A 14848-nucleotide genomic window follows, 5' to 3' on the forward strand; every position below is an offset into this window, starting at 1 on the left:
AAGACTGGGAGCTGACTGTGGCTCAGGTCATGAACTCCTTATTGCCAAATTCAGACTTAAATTGAAGAAAGTGGGAAAACCACTAGACCATTCAGGTATGACCTAATCAAATCCCTTATGATTATACAGTGGAAGTGAGAAATTGATTGAAGGGCCTAGATCTGAGAGAGAGAGAGTGCCTGATGAACTATGGATGGAGGTTCATGACCATACATTTAGGGAGGGTGAAAATGAGCAACCTCATCTTATTCTGATCTTAGAAGAAAAGCTTCCAAAATTTTAATATTAAGCGTGATGTTAGCTGAGGTCTTATGTCATATGTGGCATTTACTATGTTGAAGTATATTCCTTCGGTGCCTAAATTGCTGAGTTTTTACATGAAGAGCTGTTGAATTTAGTCAAATGCTTTTCTGCATCTATTGAGATGTTCATATGGGTCTTTAATTATATAAATGTAATGTATCACACTGATTTGCATATGATGAATCATCTTTGCATCCAAAGGATAATCCCACATAGTTATGGTGAATGATCACTTTAATATGCTGCTGAATTTTGTTTGCTAGTATTTTATCGAGAATTTTTGCATATGTACACATCAAGGAGATAGGCTTACACTTTTCCTTTGAACTACAGTCCTGTCCTGGTTTTGTTAAAAGGAAAATGCTAACCTTGTAAAAAGATTTTGAAAGTGTTTCCTCTTGGTTTTTTTTTTTGGGGGGGGGGCGGGGGGGAAGAGTTTGAGAAGGACTGGGGTTAATTATTCATTCCTTTCTTCTTTCTTTCATTTTTCCTATTTTAAATAGTTGATATACAACATTATGTTAATTTCAGATATACAGAAGATTCAATATTTTGATAGATTATGCTCCAGGAAAAGACATTATAAAATACTGCCATTTGTAACAACATGGATGGAGCTAGAGGGTATTATGTATGCTTAGTGAAATAGGTTAGACAAAATGCTGTTATTAATTGTATGTGGAATATAAAAAATAAAACATATAACAAAACAGACTCGCAGACAACAAACCAGTAGTTACCAGTGGGGAGAGGGAAGGGCAGTTGCAACACAGGGGTAGGGGATTAAGAGGTCCACACTACTGTGTTTAAAACAATTAAGCAACAAGGATATATTTTACAACACAGGAAAATATAGCTATTATTTTGTGATAACTTTAGGGCATAATATATAAAAATACTGAATTACTATTCTACAACTGAAACTAACACAATATTTTATTTCAGTAAAATAAACAAGACACAATGCAACAACTCACATTTTCCCCAATGGATTCTCCACTACTAAATGTTTCTAGAAACAAGAATTCCACCTAATGGGAAAATAATTTTATTATTAACTGATAAAAATTGAGTGAAAGCAAGGAAAAAAGAAACACAAAAACTTAACCTTAGGGCTTGCACAGCCAGCTCCTGACATCAGAAAACACCCTAGAAGGAAGGTATTGATAATGGTGCTGGTTAAGTTCTGAGAGCAAAGTAAAGCGTTTTTATGAGTAGACTGCAAGATTCTAGAAATCTAACTACTCTAGCCCCAGGCACAGGATGACTCACTCCTGGTCTTCATCGGAATGAGTGCCATGCTGAGAACTGTAGGGCTTTATTGTTAGCTCTTTGCAGAGTAGGTTAGTCTCTCCTTACTTGAAGGAAATGCAAGAATCTTAGTTTCCCTGCTATGGCCACCTTCCTCAGTTTCTGGGTGAAGGCTTATATGAGACCAGATCAAATGGCCAGTATTCCAGACAATTTCAAGGCAAGAATCTTCAACATTTTGCCCAAGTTCTTTGTTGCCATAACTATTGGGCCCTGACTTTAATATGACATTGTGGGTGATGGGTTATGAACATGCATTTCCCAAACCATCCTGCTAATTCGCAGAAAAACTCCACTTCTGGTTTTGTGCGGTATTACACTTAGTTTCAGGATGAATGCTTTTTCTTTTTTAATTCACCTTCCTTTTTAATTAAACAAAATAACAAGAAAAACAAAAACCTTCTGAATGAAGCACAGAAATGAAATCTGGACTTTAAAGCTTTTCTCTTTCTCCTGCTGGATTTTCCAACTACAAATGACAGTAGTCTAAATAACCAATCTGATTACATGGACCACAGCCTTGTTTAACTTCATGAAACTATGACCATGCCATGTAGGGACACTCAAGACAGACGGGTCATGGTGGAGAGTTCTGACAAAATGCAGTCCACTGGAAAAGGGAGCGGCAAGTCACTTCAGTATTCTTGCCATGAGAAACCCATGAACAGTATGAAAAGGCAAAAGATAGGACACTGAAAGATGAACTCCCCAGGTCGGTAGGTGCCCTATATGCTGCTAGAGAAGAGAGGAGAACTAACTCCAGAAAGAATGAAGAAATGGAGCCAAAGCAAAAAAAACACCCAGTTGTGGATGTGACTGGTGATGGAAGCAATGTCTGATGCTGTAAAGAGCAATATTGCATAGGAACCTAGAATGTTAGGTCCATGAATCAAGGCAAATTAGAAGTGGTCAAAGAGGAGATGGCAAGAGTGAACATCAACATTCTAGGAATCTGTGATCAGGATGGACTGGAATGGGTGAATTTAACTCAGATGACCATTATATCTAAGACTGTGGGCAAGAATCCCTAAAGAAATGGAGTAGCGCTCATAGTCAACAAAAGAGTCCAAAATGCAGTACTTGGATGCAATCTTAAAAACGACAGAATGATCTCTGATTGATTCCAAGGCAAACCACTCAATATCACAGTAATCCAAGTCTATGCCTTGACCAATATTGCAGAAGTTGAACGGTTCTATGTTGAAGACCTACAAGACCTCCTAGAATTAACACTGAAAAAGATTGGATTCATCACCAACTCAATGGACATGAGTTTGGGTAATCTCAAGGAGTTGATAATGGACAGGGATGTCTGGCATTTTGCAGTCCATGGGGTTGCAAAGAGTCAGACACGGCTGAGTGGCTGAACTGAGCTAATGACAGTAGTGATAGTAGGTAAGGGTGTAGATATGGGAGTAGCTGTAAATCCTGTCTCTAACTTGTCACTGACACCTCAATTCTTGTTATCCAGGAAAACCTGCAGCTAAGTTTACAACCACCACTCTGAAATTTCTTTTTCACCTATATTATAAGGACATACAATGCCACAGTGGATGAGGGACATAATTGATCAGGACCATCATTTCACTTCTGTGTTACTTACCCTGTGATCTTACCTCTCTATTGCTCTTTCAGGTTCTCACCTTTAGTTTCCAAAATCTTTACTTCACTCTAAGTAGTATCTCTGCATTTAGTTTTGATCTCCCCAGTCTGTCCATCATGCTATTAATCAGACTATGATTAGGCCATAGCAATCCTAAATGAAAAAAATCTCTCATGATCCTCAGCTGAGACTTATCCACAGGATAAAGTCTAAATTCCAAAGCCTGACTCCATCCCCATCTTTTATCTCCAGTCTCATCACCTCATAACCTTCCCATATTCTTCTTGCTCCTGATATTTGAATCTCATCATTCACTTTCTATTTCCTTTAATATATATTGTTATGCTTCTGCTTCTTTGTTCTTGCTTTTCCTTCTGTTTGGAATTTACTTTCCCCACATCTCTACTTGGATAAATTTCTCATCCTTTAAGAATGTATTCAGAGGCCACCTACTCTGTGAAGTCATTCCCTATTCCTTTCTTCATTCTCCCAGAATAGAGCATACTTCTTTATCTTAAGTTCCCACAACAAATAAATTGTTCATGACTCTACCATAGCATGACAGGTGGTTAATTGTGTATCCAGTTCCTCATTCATCTCCATTATTATCAATATAAATGTAACCATTCATAGTAAAATGCTACATTTTCTGGAAACTAATAAACTTGAGACCTCTCTATCTTTCCACATAGTGTAGATAGAAAATAAAAGGTATCTCCATAAGGTCCATGACAAATTTATGAAAGGAAAAGCCACAAAAGGGTATCTATGAAAAGAAATTGGGCTATAACTTAAGATTTAGGGATGAACCTAAAGAGAGAACCATTTTTCATTCTGGGTTTCTGTGATCTGGAGGAACATGCATCCCCCCCAATTAGGCAATTATTCTGTGCCTAATCAACTTAGTGGTCTTAAGGTGCCCACAAGCATTGTCACTGTCAACGAGGTACATTTCACCTAAAGAGAACCCACATCCATTTGTACTAGCCTAGGTTTATCACTGAACTCCATTCAGCTGTGGATATGTTTCAAGGCCTCTTTTTCAATTGACATGAAACATTAGCTAACCTGATGTACTGATTCTCAAGGATGAAACTCTGACCTTGCTTCGTTCAACAGTATGCCTTGACCTGTGGTTGGCTTTTGTGATTCTGCTTGTGTGATTTGTTTTTATTTGAATTGGAAACATCCAGAGTATGATTAAAAAGCCAGCATTTCATAACTTAACCTTGATTGTAGTTCTTAGCCTCTAAGATGATGCCATAATAATAGTTCAACTACATGCTTAAGTACTGGAAAAATTTATCAAATCAGAATAGAATACTTACAACTGAAAATAGTGGAAACAAAGTGGATTACAAATAAGTTCATTTTTTGAAGATGATCTATGGAATTTGATTCAGGCTTCTTGGTTCAGCTCCTAAAGCCAGATCTCCTTTCATTCTACAACCTCTTGCAAGCTGTGCTATTCACGAGTAATTTTGTAAAAGACTTATGTAACTAACTCTGCTCAGTACTTTATTCATAAAGGAGGGATAGTGGAGACACATTATATTAACAAAATAAGATGACAGGGTTTGTTACTTTCCTGTGGCAACGTCAGTCTAATTCCTAAAAGTCGTCAGAGATACTTTAGGAGTCAGAGCAGCATAAATCAACTCAGTCTGTTGGATTATTAGCACAGCCAATAAATGAGGTTTTGGAAACATTTTAATGATTGGTAAGTGCCCTGCTTTATCATAGACTTTAATAAAACAGCAACTGAAAAATAACTTTTGGTTTCATGTTGGTCAAGACTCAACTAAAATCCCTTGCTTGTTCTAGGTATCAGGGACATAGAAAGCTTTAAAAATAGTACGGGGCCAGGTGGTGAGCCTCCACAAAGGTTTGGTAAAGTAATATTTTCTAGAATAGAATTAGTAAAGGAATTCATCTTCATTTTGCTGGCTGAATGGGGACCTAATTGCCAACCTCTCCCATAAACCTTTCTCAGCCACTCTAACCCACAATCTTTTCTGTCTCTCAAAAACTTTTGCTCTGAGTCAGTGCCACATGCTTAAATATTGTACTTAATAACCTGAAGTCTGCTTGAGGGAATGTCCTTACATAGTCATTAAAATAGTAGTGAGTTGAGCATTGAGCTCAATCCAGTTGGGTTGACTGATTACTTAATTGGTTTTATAAATGTCAACAGATGTCATATATAGAGTTACAGGACATGTAGCAAAATGAGAAAACTAAGATTTGGAGCAAACAAGTAAACTTCAAATCCCAGCCTACAAATTTATCTCTTGTGATATTAAGTGCACATTACTTGCCCTGAAAATTGGAAACTCAGTTTCTTTATCTTTCAGAGTCATGCTATATTAAACGGGATGCTGTTTGTAAATTATAGGATGCTTGGGCCTAAATGTCCATTGACAGAGGAATGAATAAAAAAGATGTGGTACTTACATACAATGGAGTATGACTCAGCCATTAAAAAGAATGAAATACTGCAATTTGCAGCAACATGAATGGACCTAGAGATGATCATACCAAGTGAAGTAAACCAGACAAAGAGAAATGATACATATGAACTTATTTACAAAACAGAAACAGACCCACAAACTTAGAGAATAAACTTATGGTTACCAGCAGGGAAGGGTTGGGGAAAGGGATATTAGGGAGTTTAGGATCAATATGTACATAATGGTATATTTAAAATAAATAACTGATAATGATGCACTATATAGTACAGGGAACTCTGCTCAGTGTTATGTGGCAGCCTGGATAGGATGGGAGTTTAGGGGAGAAAGGATACATGTAAGGCTGAGTTGTTTTGCAGCGTACCTGAAACTATCAAAACATTGTTAATCAGCTATACATCAATATAAAATAAAAAGCTGAAAAAAAGGTTACAAATTTTGATTAAAATAAATAATTTTAATGTGCTAGGAAAAAAGAAAAATATAACACACTAAAGTATTTGTAACCTATTGAACAATACACGACTAATGAAAAAATTACAAGGGGGCAGTCCTAAGATGGTGGAGGAATAGGATGGGGAGACCACTTTCTCCCTCACAAATTCATCAAAAGAACATTCTGATGCTGAGTAAACTTCACAAAACAACTTCTGAATGTTGGCAGAGGACATCAGGCATCCAGAAAAGCAGACCATTGTCTTCAAAAACAGGTAGGAAAAAATATAAAAGATGGAAAAAAGAGACAAAAGAGGTAGGGAGGGAGCTTTGTCCCAGGAAGGGAGCCTTAAAAAGAGAGAAGTTTCCAAACACCAGGAAACACTCTCACTGCCGAGTCTGTGGTGAGCCTTCAAAGCACAGAGGGCAACATAACAAAGAGGAAAAATAAATAAATAATTTAAACCCACAGATTACGAGCCCAAAGGAAACTCCCCCAGCGGAGAAGCAGCGCAGACGCCTGCATCTGCCACTAGCAAGCAGGATCTGGGCAGGGAGGCGCAGGATACAGTGCTTTTTTAAGAATCAGGCCGGAATGCCCCGAGCATATCCAGAGTGAACTAACTTGGGCTAGCAAACCAGACTGTGGGATAGCTACCACATGAAAAGCTCTAACATAAGATACCGCCAGGACTGCACACAGAACAAAGGACGGAACAAAGAATTAGCCGGCTGCAGACCATCCCCCTCCAGTGACAGGTAGCCAGAGCCAGAAGGGCCAGAAGGGGGCAATTGCAGCCCCAGAGAAACTTCCAAACTGCAAGCAAGCTTCTTTGCTAACTAAGACTTCTTGGGGTTCTGGACAGTCACCATCTGCCTAAGAAGGGGCACCAGTTGTACACCCAAAAAACTGAGCAGCAGGGACGGGAAAGGCAATAAGTCGCAGCAACCGTGCTTGCCAAATACCCGAGCTGCTCGGACCTGGGAAGGGCACAAAACGCAGGCCCAATTGAGTCTGCGCCTCTGAGGACTACCTGAGCACTGAGCCTGAGCAGCTTAGACCGGGGAGGTTCATGCAGCCTAGGGCCGGCCTCAGATGGTTCCTGGCAGAGCAACCTAGAGCCTGAGTGGTGTGTGCTGTGAGCAGGGGCAGGCCCAGCGTGGCTGAGACACTATGAGCACATGCCAGTCTTATTTGTTTGCAGCATCCCTCCCTCACCACAGCATGACTGAACAAGTGAGCCTAAAAAAAAAAAAGTGCCCACCACCATCCCCCTGTGTCAGGGCAGAAAACAGACACTGAAGAGACCAGCAAACAGAAGAAGCTAAAACAGAGGGAACGACCTTGGAAGTATAGATCTTAAGAAATATAAGCCAGACCAAGGAACTACTGAAAATGAATTGACCCCACACTGCCCGCAACAACACCACAGAAAGTCCCAGATATACCTTCACTATTTTTATTATCATTCTTTTTTTTGCTTTGGTTTTTTATTCTTTTTCTTTTTTTTATTTTAACATTTTTAAATTCTTTAAGTTCATTTTTAAGTTCTTAAAGCAAACACCATATATATATATTTTTGTGGTTTTTGTTGTTTTTTTTTAAATAATTTTTGTGACTTTTTTTTTCTTTCTTCTTCTTTTCTTTAATATTGTATTTTTGAAAATCCAACCTCTACTCTAGATTTTTAATCTTTGCTTTTTGGCATTTGTTATCAATTTTGTACCTTTAAAAACCCAATCTTCAGCACCCATTTTTACTTGAGAGCAAGATTATTGGCTTGACCGCTCTCTCCTCCTTTGGACTCTCCTTTTTCTCCACCAGGTGGCCTCTGTCTCTTCCCTCCCCCTTCTCTTCTCTACCCAACTCTGTGAATTTCTCTGTATTTCAGACGGTGGAGAACACTTAGGTAACTGGTTACTGGCTGGATCTGTCTCTCTCCTTTTCATTTCCCTCTTTTACCCTCCTGGCCACCTCTGTCTCCTTCCTCCCTCTCTTCTTCTATGTATAACTCCATGAACATCTCTGAGCAGATCAGACAGTGGAGCATACATAAGGAAGTGATTACTGGCTAGCTTGCTCTCTCCTCTTCTGATCCCACCTCATCTCATTCCAGTCACCTCTAACTCCCCCCTCCCTCTTCTCTTCTCCGTGTAACTTAGTGAACCTCTCTGGGTGTCCCTCAATGTGGAGAAGCTTTTCATCTCTAACCTAGATGTTTTATCATCAGTGCTGTATAGATGGAGAAGTCTTGAGGCTACTGTAAAAATAAAACTGAAAACCAGAAGCAGGAGGCTTAAGTCCAAATCCTGAGAACATCGGAGAACTCCTGACTCAGGGAACATTAATCAATAGGAGCTCATCAAATGCCTCCATACCTACTCTGAAACCAAGCTCCACCCAAGGGCCGACAAGTTCCAGAGCAAGACATACCATGCAAATTCTCCAGCAACATAGGAACACACCCCTGAGCTTCAATATACAGGCAGCTCAAGTTACTCCAAAACCACTGACATCTCATAACTCATTACTGGACACTTCATTGCACTCCAGAGAGGAGAAATCCAGCTCCAGCCACCAGAACTCTGACACAAGCTTCCCTAACCAAGAAACCTTGACAAGCCACTGATACAATCCCATTCACAGTGAGGAAACTCCATAATAAAGAGAACTCCACAAACCACCAGAATACAGAAAGGCCACCCCAAATGCAGTAATATAACCAAGATGAAGAGACAGAGGAATACTCAGCAGGTAAAGGAACCAGGAGAAATGCCCACCAAACCAAACAAAAGAGGAAGAAGTAGGGAATCTACCTGATAAAGAATTCTGAATAATGACAGTGAAAATGATCCAAAATCTTGAAATCAAAATGGAATCACAGATAAATAGCGTAGAGACAAGGATTGAGAAGATGCAAGAAAGGTTTAACAAGGACCTAGAAGAAATAAAAAAGAGTCAATATATAATGAATAATGCAATAAATGAGATCAGAAACACTCTGGAGGCAACAAATAAAAGAATAACGGAGGCAGAAGATAGGATTAGTGAAATAGAAGATAGAATGGTAGAAATAAGTGAATCAGAGAGGAAAAAAGAAAAACAAATTAAAAGAAATGAGGACAATCTCCGAGACCTCCAGGACATGAAACACTCCAACATTTGAATTATAGGAGTTCCAGAAGAAGAAGACAAAAAGAAAGACCATGAGAAAATACTTGAGGAGATAATACGGGAAAACTTGCCTAAAATGGGGAAGGAAATAATCACCCAAGTCCAAGAAACCCAGAGAGTTCCAAACAGGATAAACCCAAGGCGAAACACCCCAAGACACATATTAATCAAATTAACAAAGATCAAACATAAAGAACAAATATAAAAGCAGCAAGGGAAAAACAACAAATCACACACAAGGGGATTCCCATAATGATAACAGCTGATCTTTCAATAGAAACTCTTCAGGCCAGGAAGGAATGGCAAGACATACTTAAAGTGATGAAAGAAAATAACCTAAAGCCCAGATTAATGTACCCAGCAAGGATCTCATTCAAATATGAAGGAGAAATCAAAAGCTTTACAGACAAGCAAAAGCTGAGAGAATTCAGCACCACCAAACCAGCTCTCCAACAATTGCTAAAGGATATTCTCTAGACAGGAAACACAAAAAGGGTGTATAAACCAGAACCACAAATAATAAAGCAAATGGCAATGGGATCATACTTATCAATAATTACCTTCAATGTAAACGAGTTGAATGCCCCAACCAAAAGACAAAGACTGGCTGAATGGATACAAAAACAAGACCCCTATGTATGTTGTCTACAAGAGACCCACTTCAAAACAAGGGACACATACAGACTGAAAGTGAAAGGCTGGAAAAAGATATTCCATGCAAATAGAGACCAAAAGAAAGCAGGAGTAGCTATACTCATATCAGATAAAATAGACTTTAAAACAAAGGCTGTGAAAAGAGACAAAGAAGGCAACTACATAATGATCAAAGGATCAATCCAAGAAGAAGATATAACAATTATAAACATACATGCACCCAACATAGGAGCACCACAATATGTAAGACAAATGCTAACAAGTATGAAAGGGGAAATTAACAATAACACAATAATAATGGGAGACTTTAATACCCACTCACACCTATGGACAGATCAACTAAACAGAAAATTAACAAAGAAACACAAACTTTAAATGATACAATAGACCAGTTGGACCTAATTGATATCTATAGGACATTTCACCCTAAAACAATGAATTTCACCTTTTTCTCTAGTGCTCATGGAAACTTCTCCAGGATAGATCGCATCCTGGACCATAAATCTAGCCTTAATAAATTAAAAAAAAATTGAAATCATTCCAAGCATCTTTTCTGACCATAATGCATTAACATTAGATCTCAATTATAGGAGAAAAACTATTAAAAATTCCAACATATGGAGGCTGAACAACACGCTGCTGAATAACCAACAAATCACAGAAGAAATCAAAAAAGAAATAAAAATATGCATAGAAACTAATGAAAATGAAAACACAACAACCCAAAACCTGTGGGACACTATAAAAGCAGTGCTAAGGAGAAAGTTCATAGCAATACAGGCATACCTCAAGAAACAAGAAAAAAGTCAAATAAATAACCTAACTCTACACCTAAAGCAACTAGAAAAGGAAGAAATGGAGAACCCCAGGGTTAGTAGAAGGAAAGAAATCTTAAAAATTAGGGCAGAAATAAATGCAAAAGAAACAAAAGAGACCATAGCAAAAATCAACAAAGCCAAAAGCTGGTTCTTTAAAAGGATAAATAAAATTGACAAACCATTAGCCAGACTCATCAAGAAACAAAGGGAGAAAAATCAAATCAATAAAATTAGAGATGAAAATGGAGAGATCACAACAGACAACACAGAAATACAAAGGATCATAAGAGACTACTATCAGCAATTATATGCCAATAAAATGGACAACGTGGAAGAAATGGACAAATTCTTGCTGCTGCTGCTGCTAAGTCACTTCAGTCATGTCCGACTCTGTGCAATCCCAGAGATGGCAGCCCACCAGGCTCCCCCATCCCTGGGATTCTCCAGGCACAAACACTGGAGTGGGTTGCCATTTCCTTCTCCAATGCATGAAAATGAAAAGTCAAAGTGAAGTCGCTCAGTCGTGTCTGACTGTTTGCGACCACAGGGACTGCAGCCTACCAGGCTCCCCCGTCCATGGAATTTTCCAGGCAGGAGTACTAGAGTGGGGTGCCATGGCCAAATTCTTAGAAAAGTACAAAATTCCAAAACTGAATCAGGAAGAAATAGAAAATCTTAACAGACCCATCACAAGCACAGAAATTGAAAATGTAATCAGAAATCTTCCAGCAAACAAAAGCCCAGGTCCAGATGGCTTCACAGCTGAGTTCTACCAAAAATTTAGAGAAGAGCTAACACCTATCCTCCTCAAACTCTTCCAGAAAATTGCAGAGGAAAGTAAACGTCCAAACTCATTCTATGAGGCCACCATCACCCTAATACCAACACCTGACAAAGATGCCACAAGAAAAGAAAACTACAGGCCGATATCACTGATGAACATAGATGCAAAAATCCTTAACAAAATTCTAGCAATCAGAACCCAGCAACACATTAAAAAGTTCATACACCATGACCAAGTGGGCTTTATCCCAGGGATGCAAGGATTCTTCAATATCTGCAAATCAATCAATGTAATTCACCACATTAACAAATTGAAAAATAAAAGTCATATGATTATCTCAATAGATGCAGAGAAAGCCTTTGACAAAATTCAACATCCATTTATGATAAAAACTCTCCAGAAAGCAGGAATAGAAGGAACATACCTCAACATAATAAAAGCTATATATGACAAACCCACAGCAAACATTATCCTCAATGGTGAAAAATTGAAAGCATTTCCCCTAAAGTCAGGAACAAGACAAGGGTGCCCACTTTCACCGCTATTATTCAACATAGTTCTGGAAGTTTTGGTGATAGCAATCAGAGCAGAAAAAGAAATAAAAGGAATCCAAATTGGAAAAGAAGAAGTAAAACTCTCACTGTTTGCAGATGACATGATCCTTTAAAGAGAAAACCCTAAAGACTCCACCAGAAAATTATTAGAGCTAATCAATAAATATAGTAAAGTTGCGGGATATAAAATCAACACACAGATATCCCTTGCATTCCTATACACTAATAATGAAAAAGCAGAAAAAGAAATCAAGGAAACAATTCCATTCACCATTACAATGAAAAGAATAAAGTACTTGGGAATATATCTACCTAAAGAAACTAAAGAACTATGTATAGAAAACTATAAAACACTGATGAAAGACATCAAAGAGGACACTTATAGATGGAGAAATATACCAAGTTCATGGATCGGAAGAATCAATATAGTAAAAATGAGTATACTACCCAAAGCAATCTACAGATTCAATGCAATCCCTATCAAGCTACCAGCGGTATTTTTCACAGAGCTAGAACAAATAATTTCACAATTTGTATGGAAATTAAAAAAAAAAACTTGAATAGCCAAAGCAATCTTGAGAAAGAAGAATGGAACTGGAGGAATCAACCTGCCTGACATCAGGCACTACTACAAAGCCACAGTCATCAAGACAGTATGGTACTGGCACAAAGACAGAAATATAGATCAATGGAACAAAATAGAAAGCCCAGAGATAAATCCACACACCTAAGGACACCTTATCTTCGACAAAGGAGGCAAGAATATACAATGAATTAAAGACGATCTCTTTAACAAGTGGTGCTGGGAAAACTGGTCAACCACTTGTAAAAGAATGAAACTAGAACACTTTCTAACACCATACACAAAAATAAACTCAAAATGGATTAAAGATCTAAATGTAAGACCAGAAACTATAAAACTCCTAGGGGAGAACATAGGCAAAACACTCTCCGACATAAATCACAGCAGGATCCTCTATGATCCATCTCCCAGAATACTGGAAATAAAAGCAAAAATGAACAAATGGGATCTAATTAAAATTAAAAGCTTCTGCACAACAAAGGAAAATATAAGCAAGGTGAAAAGACAGTCTTCGGAATGGGAGAAAATGATAGCAAATGAAGCAACTGACAAACAACTAATCTCAAAAATATACAAGCAACTTATGCAGCTCAATTCCAGAAAAATAAATGACCCAATCAAAAAATGGGCCAAATAATTAAATAGACATTTCTCCAAAGAAGACATACAGATGGCTAACAAACACATGAAAAGATGCTCAACATCACTCATTATTAGAGAAATGCAAATCAAAACCACAATGAGGTACCATTTCACACCAGTCAGAATGGCTGCGATCCAAAAGTCTACAAGCAATAAATGCTGGAGAGGATGTGGAGAAAAGGGAACTCTCCTACACTGTTGGTGGGAACACAAACTAGTACAGCCACTATGGAGAACAGTGTGGAGATTCCTTAAAAAACTGGAAATAGAACTGCCTTATGACCCAGCAATCCCACTGCTGGGCATACACACCTAGGGAACTAGAACTGAAAGAGACACGTGTACCCCAGTGTTCATCATAGCACTGTTTATAATAGCCAGGATATGGAAGCAACCTAGAAGTCCATCAGCAGATGAATGGATAAGAAAGCTGTGGTACATATACACAATGGAGTATTCAGTTCAGTTCAGTTACTCAGTCATGTCCGACTCCTTGTGACCCCATGAATCGCAGCACACCAGGCCTCCCTGTCCATCACTAACTCCCGGACTTCACTCAGACTCATGTCCATCGAGTCAGTGATGCCATCCAGCCATCTCATTCTCCGTCGTCCCCTTCTCCTCCTCCCCCCAATCCCTCCTAGCATCAGTGTTTACCAATGAGTCAACTCTTCGCATGAGGTGGCCGAAGTACTGGAGTTTCAGCTTCAGCATCATTCCCTCCAAAGAAATCCCAGGGTTGATCTCAGCCATTAAAAAGAATACATTTGAATGAGTTCTAATGAGGTGGATGAAACTGGAGCCGATTATACAGAGTGAAGTAAGCCAGAAAGAAAAACACCAATACAGTATACTAACACATACATATGGAATTTAGAAAGATGGTAATGATAACCCTGTATGTGAGACAGCAAAAGAGACACAGATGTAAAGAACAGACTTTTGGACTCTGTGGGAGAGGGAGAGGGTGGGATGATTTGGAAGAATGGCATTGAAACATGTATACTATCATGTAAGAAATGAATCGGTAGTCTAGGTTTGATACAGGATACAGGATGCTAGGGGCTGGTGCACTGGGATGACCCAGAAAGATGATATGGGGCGGGAGGTGGAAGGGAGGTTCAGGGTTGGGAACTCATGTACACCTGTGGCGGATTCATGTCAATGTATGGCAAAACCAATACAGTATTGTAAAGGAAAAAAATCAAAAAGGAAAAGAGGGAAGAAAAAAAAAAGTTACAGGATGCTTGGCATATAGGAGGTGCTTAATGACTGGGAGCAATGGACCTAAGTCTAAGAATGGGGAACTAGGTTTATGTACATTGCAGAAGGAAATGAAAACCCACTCCAGTATTCTTGCTGGGAAAAATCCCATGGACAGAGGAGCCTAGTAGACTACAGTCCATGGGGTCTCAAAGAGTTGGCATGATCTAGCTGCTAAGCAACAACAATAAAGCTGTTCCTATACAAGGAAGAATGGCCATTATGGAGCAATGATCTAAACACTTAGTAATACAG

At 38.7% G+C, this 14848-nt stretch overlaps 1 protein-coding gene across 7 annotated transcripts in view; it reads right to left on the reverse strand.

The window, feature by feature from the left end:
• NELL1 (neural EGFL like 1) overlaps nucleotides 1–14848 on the reverse strand; it is a 1034396-nt gene that overhangs the window by 25092 nt on the left and 994456 nt on the right. The window lies entirely within an intron of this gene.

The sequence above is a fragment of the Ovis aries genome, chromosome 21 (genome assembly GCF_016772045.2).
Source record: "Ovis aries strain OAR_USU_Benz2616 breed Rambouillet chromosome 21, ARS-UI_Ramb_v3.0, whole genome shotgun sequence".
In the NCBI taxonomy this organism is placed as follows: domain Eukaryota; kingdom Metazoa; phylum Chordata; class Mammalia; order Artiodactyla; family Bovidae; genus Ovis; species Ovis aries.